The 8,466-nt window shown below is 30.4% G+C and overlaps 1 pseudogene; it reads left to right on the top strand.

The window, feature by feature from the left end:
• The first annotated feature begins 2,133 nt into the window (after nucleotides 1-2,133).
• LOC149564984 (uncharacterized) lies at nucleotides 2,134-5,395 on the top strand (annotated as a pseudogene).
• The last annotated feature ends 3,071 nt before the right edge of the window (nucleotides 5,396-8,466 follow it).

Here is an 8,466-nt window from a genome sequence, read left to right as displayed (position 1 = left end):
AATCAATTATCTATCAGCATTTCTTCATATTTGTAAAATTTTCCTTCCTTTCCTAAAGATAGAATACTTGTTTATTTTATAATTCTAAAATATTCAAACTAATCATTATTAGACTTTTGATTAAATAGTGATTTAAATTTAATGTTAGATTAGTCATAAGTTTGAATTAGAAATGTTACAAGACAAATTACAATTATTGTCATCACACTTTTAATTCAATTATAAAAATCAAATGACACTCTTATATGCAAGGTCTTAGAGTTTGTGATTTATAAGAAAAAGTATAAAAACTATTCATTAGTAAAATATATTAAATAATTTTTTTTGAAAATAATTGTTTTTTTTTAATGAATAGTTTGTTGATTCCTATCCCAACCTCATTTTTAGTGAATTATAACTAAGTATATTATTTATTAATAAAAAATGCTATTCATTTAAAAAAAAACTACGCTTAATTTTTCACATTTTATGTTGAAATTTTAATTATAAATAAATTAAGATTTATAGAATAATATTTATCTATAAATGATTATGCATCTATATATTTTTTTAATAATTACAAACAAGTGCCATGTAGTGATTATAGTGTTAACGCAATTAGAAATTAGAATTTAAAAAATAAATATAATAATTTGAAAAAAAATTATTAATTCTAATATAAAACAAGTGCCATGTAGTGGCTTGTATTTGCCATAAATTGTAATAGTTTAAGATTAAAAATTTAATAGGTAGAAAATAATCAGTTGAGGTAAGTTATAATAGTTTAAGAATACAAATTTAATAGTGAGCTATAATGAAGTTAATTTAATTCAATTTAATCAATACTTTTTAAGATTAAATTTTTTAATCTTCATACATATTTAAATATTTGAAGAATAATAATTTCTATAAAATTATAATTAAAAAAAATTATCATGTAAGTGTAATGTTAAATTATTAAGATTAAAAACAATTATCATTCAAACTACATATATCAAATAATAGTTTCTAATATAAAAATATTTTTGAATTTATAATATGTAACTATTATAGCCAAAAAATTCTTTGATAAGTTTTATGAGTTTGATATAAGTCTTATTTGTTTCATATTTTATCCTTAAATATAGGGTAGTGATTCTTGGAAATCTGTTCCTATATGACTCAAATGATATGAGCCAATCAAACTAAAGTAAAATATTTTTCATTATTTTAGAAATTAAGATTTGACTTATAAACATTAGGAAAAATCAAAAGATTAACTTAATTATAAAAATATTTACATTTCATTGGTTGAATTAGGAAGAATTTTTCAAATGATTGCAATAGAATGTGCCTCTAGCAAATACAATAATGGATAAATATTAGATTAAGAAAAGATGCAAAAATTATTCTAATTAGGTTGTAATCACTGGAGAATAATAATATTGGACTTTTTGTTGGTGGATGTAGGTATATTCTCATTTGTGCGCTTTATTGTAATGGTTACTTCTGCCTATGATTAATCCTAACAAAGTCCTCCATTCATACCAACTTCTTGCATAAGGTGTTAATGTTATAAAATTATGTATACTACGTATAACCATCTCTCATAAACAAGTCATAAATTAAAATAGTCAATTTATTAGTCAAAAGACTCTTAAAATTATAATTAGGATTTAAAACTTATGAAATAATGAAATTGTCATTATAATTTTTTATGTAATTTAAAAATAGAATTTAAATAATAAATTTAATGTTTTATATCTTTATAATAATTTGAAAAAAAATTAATTAATTCTAATTCATCAAATTATTGATTATTTTGAAAAAATAAGTATAATTATTAGTTTTTATATATTTTAATTTCATCAACTATATAAAAAAATTATATTAGAAAAGTAAAAGCTATAAATTAATTCATTTGAGAATAATAATTTCTATAACAGAAAAATTATAAATAAATAAATAAAGTTTTAATAAGAAAAAGTGAATAGAATTTACATAGCCTTCGAAATCTAGTGATTCATGACATAAATTTCTCAATAAAAATAAAACTCAACAAACGTATTTAAATAATTAAATTAAGTTTCTAAAATTAAAAAACTTATTAAAGAGCTGAGAGATTTCTTATATTCACTGAACAGTAATTGTAAAACAGAAACCAAGTTTATTTTATATTAGACAATTCTAAGAAGCTTTAAAATTTGATAGAAGCAGACTCCACATAAATATTTGCTCAACTACTTTTCGGCACAGTGACAAGACTCCGAAAATTCAGGGTATCGATATTTTCTACACCGTGAAGCCAGAAAATATTGGAGGAATGCAAGGCACAGCGGGTGTGGGTTTATTTTTGTGTTATAAATACTCAGCCATTTGGAGCCAATTTCATAGAGATAAGAGGAAGCCTCAATTTCTCGTGTTGTGGGTTGTCGTCAGTATTATTATTATCGAGATCGAGTAAAAGATGGGCAAAGATCACTTGTTTCTGCTGCTGCTGGTGCTCTTGTGCACCTGCTGTTCCTCCTCCTCAATCTCATGGGGAGGGTGCCCTCCCGAAGAAAGAAGTGCTCTCCTCCGCCTCAAACAAGAGCTGGCTGATCCAAATGGGCTCTACTGCTGTTCCTGGCTGGGAATCGCCTGCCACAGGGTCTCTGGCCACGTGGCTCGTCTCGACCTGCGCACCAGCTCTGATTATGATTCTTATCCCTTCTCAGCAGCGGTGAAGAATTCGAGCAGCCAGATATTCCCTGCCTTATTCCAGCTGCACCATTTGGAGTACCTCGACCTCAGTGGGACTAACTTGTCCCCTCTTCCCTTCCCTTCACATCTCCCCACGACCCTCACAAGATTGACTCATCTGAGCTTGCGAGGTTGTTGGCTTACTGGCTGGATTCCAAGTGAGATTGGGAACATGTCTACCTTGGAATATCTGGACATCTCCTACAATGCTCATCTCGAGATGAGGCAATCGGGCTCCTGGATTCGAAACTTGCGAGGCTTGGAGGTGCTCTACATGTACGATGTGAATGTTACATCTACAAATGTGGTGGAGAATGTTGCATCCCTCACCAAACTGACAAGACTGTGGCTGTCTGGGGTGTCAGGTACAACTCTCTCTTCTCTTGTCAATCTCACCTCCCTCACCCATCTCTACCTTTGTGATAGTGATGTCGCCCACCAGCCATTTCCCATCTGGATTTCAAACCTCACATCTTTGGTTAGCCTCGAGCTCTACAACTACACTCTCCATGGTTCCATCCCTTCCACCGTGTTAGCTCTTCCCCACCTGAGAAACCTTTGCTTCCTCTACAACCCCGACCTCAAAGTAAACCTCTCCTCCATTGTGCAGCATGCTTCCCAACTCACAAGCCTTTATATTAGCTTTTCAAATGTAGGAGTGATTCCAAATTCTATTGGACAAATGTCGTCATTGACCGAGTTGGATCTTTCTTATAACAAAATTGAAGGCATTATCCCTCCTGCTATTGGAAATATGTCCTCACTGATCAGCTTGTATCTTTCTGATAACAAAATTGAAGGCATTATCCCTCCTGCTATTGAAAATATGTCATCACTGACCAGCTTGCATCTTTCTTATAACTCGCTTCGAGACAATATTCCATGGAGCTCTTTATGTCGACTATCAAAGTTGTCGACACTTTCCCTCGCATCAAACCAATTAAATGGGAGTCTACCATCTACCATCAGTAATCTATCTTCCCTAGAGCGTCTTTCCCTCAATGATAATTCTTTGAGTGGCACTTTTTTACATTCTCAATTAGATGGTTTTACAAAACTGCAAATGTTGGATCTCTCTAATAATTTCTTGACAATAGATATCCATCCCAATTGGATTCCTAAATTTCAGCTCCAATATTTGTATCTCAGTTCATGTAATATGCACGGCGATTTTCCATCTTTCATATCCACTCAATACAACATAAGTCAAATAGACTTATCTAATAATTCTTTGAGGGGAAATATTCCTGAATGGTTGTTGGACCTCACAGTCTTGGAGAGACTCAATCTCTCATACAATAATTTTGAAGGAGCACTGCCTTCAAAGTTCAGTGAATTTGATGTTCATTATGTGGACTTACATAGAAATAAGTTGCAAGGGTATATACATGTGCCACATCCAAATGTAGAGTTTCTTGACATGTCAAAGAATCAGTTCGAGGGGATCAATCAAAAAAGCACAAACAAATACACCTTTAGCAAACTCATTTATTTGTCACTTGCAAATAATAGAATTAAGGGTGTCTTTCCACATTCTATTTGTGAAGGTCCTTCTTTGGAGGTTTTGGATGTGTCAAACAACAAGTTTGTAGGCAATCTAGTTGCAAGCTTTGGTAATTGTTCATCAACATTAAAGGTTTTGAATCTAGAAAAGAACCATTTCAAAGGTGAAATTAAGAGCATGGTTTGTCTTCAAACATTAAAGTTAGGATACAATAAACTACAAGGGCCAATTCCACCTTCACTTCAAAATTGTACGTCTTTGCAAATTTTAGATTTGGGATATAATAACATGCAAGGAAAAATCCCAAATTGGTTAGACAAGTTGTTTGATCTCCGAATTTTAGTATTGGGATCAAATAAATTCATGGGTAAAAGACCATTACAATTGGCAAAGTTGCAACACCTTCAAGTCTTGATTTTGTCAAATAACAATTTGTTTGGAGCTATTCCAAATAGTTTGAGTAACTTGAAAGCAATGACAAATCAAACGGAAAGCTCAGATGTCCTTCGATTTTCAAATTCTAGTTCAATGCCTTATGTGGACAAAATGGAAATAGTTAACAAAGGCCAATTTCTAGAGTATGAAAAATCTTTGGCAATGGTTAGATGTCTTGATCTCTCTGGAAATAACTTGTCGGGTAAGATTCCTAAAGGCATTGGGTTACTCATTGGTCTAAAATCTCTTAATTTATCAAGAAATTATTTGGGTGGCAAAATTCCTACTTCTTTTGGAAATCTTGTGAAATTGGAGTCACTTGACATCTCAAGGAACAATATTATTGGAGATATTCCTGAAGAGCTATAGTTTCTTACATATTTGAGTTATTTCAATCTATCTTATAATAATTTATTTGGTAGAATACCAGTAGGAGGTCAATTTCTTACATTTAGTGGTACTTCATTTTCAAACAATGTACATCTTTGTGGACTTCAGATCAACAAAAGTTGTTCCTCTTCTATTTCTCGAAATTTTACTCACAATGAAGGTGTGATTGCTGAAGAGTGGGATGATGCATGGTGGGAAGTGGGAATTGGGTTGAGCTTTGGACTTGGGTTTGCAATTGTTATTGCAATATTATGTTTCCAAAAAAAATGTCGTGTTCACTGCTTCAAGATCATGGATGAAATTATTTTCATTCTTGATCAAAATGTTCCAAAAATTAAATTTTAATAAAGTTGTTTTATTCTCCTTTCCCTTGCCCCCCATAAGATGCCCTCCCCTTCACTTGTCAAGTGTGATTGCATGTGGATTTAATTTGTGTTCTTGATTTCTACTCATTTATTGGAATTGCTACTTTAAATAGTGTAAATTATATAGGACATTTGTATATGACATGAAATTAAATAGATATTTAAAATTGATTATATATATATATATATATATATATATATATATATATATATATATATTCATTTCAAGCCCTTTTTTGTTAAACTTTAGTTGGTAAATATTATTTCTCATTAATGTCTATTGAATCATCATATTTTAGAATAACATTATTGTTCACATATAGATAGATGTTTGATTAATTATGATATCATAGCAATGATGAAAAAAAATCTGGATATGCAAAGAAAAGTAAAAAATTTAAATATTCACATATATATTAAATATAAGTTTATGCAAAGACGTGTTGAAGATGTTCAATGTTCTAGGCATCTCCATAATCTCTTCTAATTTGTAATATCAATCTTGTTCAATTGATGTCTTACACTTGCTTTTTGTACCAATCAAGCTCAAAATCTTGTTTAGTGTTTAGATTATTATTTACCAGCTCTCATTGTTTAAATTCATTCTCTTACAACTATTTTTGAGTAGCTAATTAAATGTCAAGTTTTCTTATAAACAAAAAAATCCACCTAAGATCTAATGTCCATGAACTAATCATAATGATGTTAACTAATAAATTCATTATGTTGGAGAAAATCAAAAGAGATTAAAATATCAATGATGAGATGCACATTAACTCATTTTGTTTAAGAGATCTTATGCCCCTCAATTTACAATCAATACTGGCTTGTAATCTCTTCTTCACTCATTTCACTTATTTGCATATGAAATTAAGTGCATTCCTTATCATATTTAAAATTTGTGTATACTGCTAGCTAAACAACTCTTTTAGGAATGTTCTAGAACATCACTAAAATACATTTTACATTGAATATTGAAGTATAAGTAATACGTCTAATTATTTTGTTATAACTTTTGTACATTTTTGCAAGAAGATATATAATTAGTATTATCATTTCTTAATGGTTTTCTTTATTTAACAAACTAATCTAGCTTTAGTTAGAGATAACAAAGAACATCCACATGATTTTGTAGTTCTAATGATGCAAAGAAATATTCCGATGGACTTGATTCTAGCCATGAATTCGTTTTTGTGGATCTTTGTTTTATTATAGTGTTTTACAATAGTTATAGAACATACAACTTAGGACATGGATAGAGTTGATACTCAACAAAAAATCAAGGTGTCTCTTATCAATTTTAAATTCTCATCTTCAAAACATAATTGCATATTGTGTGCATTGTGTACTCTGTTATACATATTGGTTGTAAAAATATTCTAATTAAATTTGTAAGCATCATAGTTCATTGGTTGGTCATTTGCTTTTGCCAGTGTTTTTTATTTATAGAAGCAATAGAAGGCCATTTATAACCTTCTACTCTCTATTGTAATTGAATGTCATTTTAAGGTTCTGTTAATCTTTTTTCACTTTATGTGGACATCAATCTAAAGGCTCTTTCTTTCCTTTCATTTTTCAATTGAAAAAAAAAATAGTTTTATGTTTTTCTTTCCTTGTTTCACATTGCCAAATTTGTGTTTACTCTCTTTGTTATAATTTAGGCCTAAAAGGGTAACTCATTTACTTTAATGCTTCACTTCTAAAATTTTCTTATCTTCAGAGGTGTGAAGGCAAATTTTTAAGGGACTTTTCTAATAGGGAAATTTAAATTGAGGTGTTTTGATAATTGTACCCTCTTGTTAAGAAATCTTGAAGATATAATGCAAGAGATTATATACTTGGTGCAGAAGGATTATAATTCCACTCTTCAGGAATGTTAAAATATGAATTATTTAGATCATCATGTGATCTGAGTTGAATTAGGGAATTATGTATAGAAGTAATACAAAAGAAAAATGTCTCATTTACACCACACAATAGGACTTTTCCGCAATGAATTTGACTATTGCATTACATAATTATTTTTTTTTTCATTGTTCATAGAACAACTCACCTTGTTCATGTAAAAGGTTAGGATGCTATTGTTGATGTGCATATGAAGAATTGTAGGTTCCTTATGTTGATTTTTTGTTTTTCTCTGTAGCTTAGAAGGTGGACTTTCTTTAAAGCAACTCAAGTTGGATTTTTAGCAACAACTTTATTTTTTATTCTTTGAATAGGATAATTATGAGTTTCTGAGGTGCATAAACAAAGAGTGATTTTATGTGTTTTAAAGTCAAAGAAAGCAAAGAAAGTTTCTTTCCTTTCCTCCTAAGTAAAGAAGTTGCGCTCTATATATGTAAATTTTTTGTAGAAAACTCTAAATTGTATTCTACAAGAGAAAGTTTTCTATTAGGCGGAATAGAAAATCCAATAGCTGCAGGTTTTTCCCCAAGATGGGGTTTCCTAGGTATATATGTGTTATTGTCTAATTATGTTTGGCTTATGTTATTTTTCTTCCACTATTTATTTTAAGTTAACTAACCTAGAGAGTATTAATTGTTATAAATCAAATAGAGCTTCTTTCTGTGAATTTATTGTGCAATTGATATGTAACTGTGTTATCAAAAATTAACATGGTATCAGAGGGTATGTGCAGGATCATGGTGTGCCAAGAAGTGGCAATACAAAAAATATGTAGTTTTGAAATGTCTAAAAGTCTTTCAGAATCCGCTTTGGCTCTTTTCCCACCCATCCCGATACCAAACCAAAAATGTAATACCTTGCCTTATCGGGTACCTGATTTGAGAACGGGTATCCGATTTGAGAATGGGTATCAGATTTGAAAATAGGTAACCGAAACTAGTACATTTAACCCCATTTTTAGACCAAAATTTTTGACCATCTATTAAAATGTTTTATATTGGTTGGAATCTAGAAGGGAAAATATCTTTTTTTTAAAAATACATGCCTGTGTTGGTCAAAATTTTGACCAACATGAGCTTAACATGTTAAAATAAAAAAAGGGGCAAGTTGGAGTTTATTGTTATGTTTCATAGAATGCGCGCGGGAGCTGTACAAGCATTCCATTTG

The sequence above is a fragment of the Cupressus sempervirens genome, chromosome 3, assembly GCF_028749045.1.
Source record: "Cupressus sempervirens isolate cs-2001-9-10 chromosome 3, ASM2874904v1, whole genome shotgun sequence".
NCBI lineage: Eukaryota > Viridiplantae > Streptophyta > Pinopsida > Cupressales > Cupressaceae > Cupressus > Cupressus sempervirens.
The sequence above is the reverse complement of the archived record's forward strand: the minus strand, read 5'-3'. Positions and strand labels throughout refer to the sequence as shown.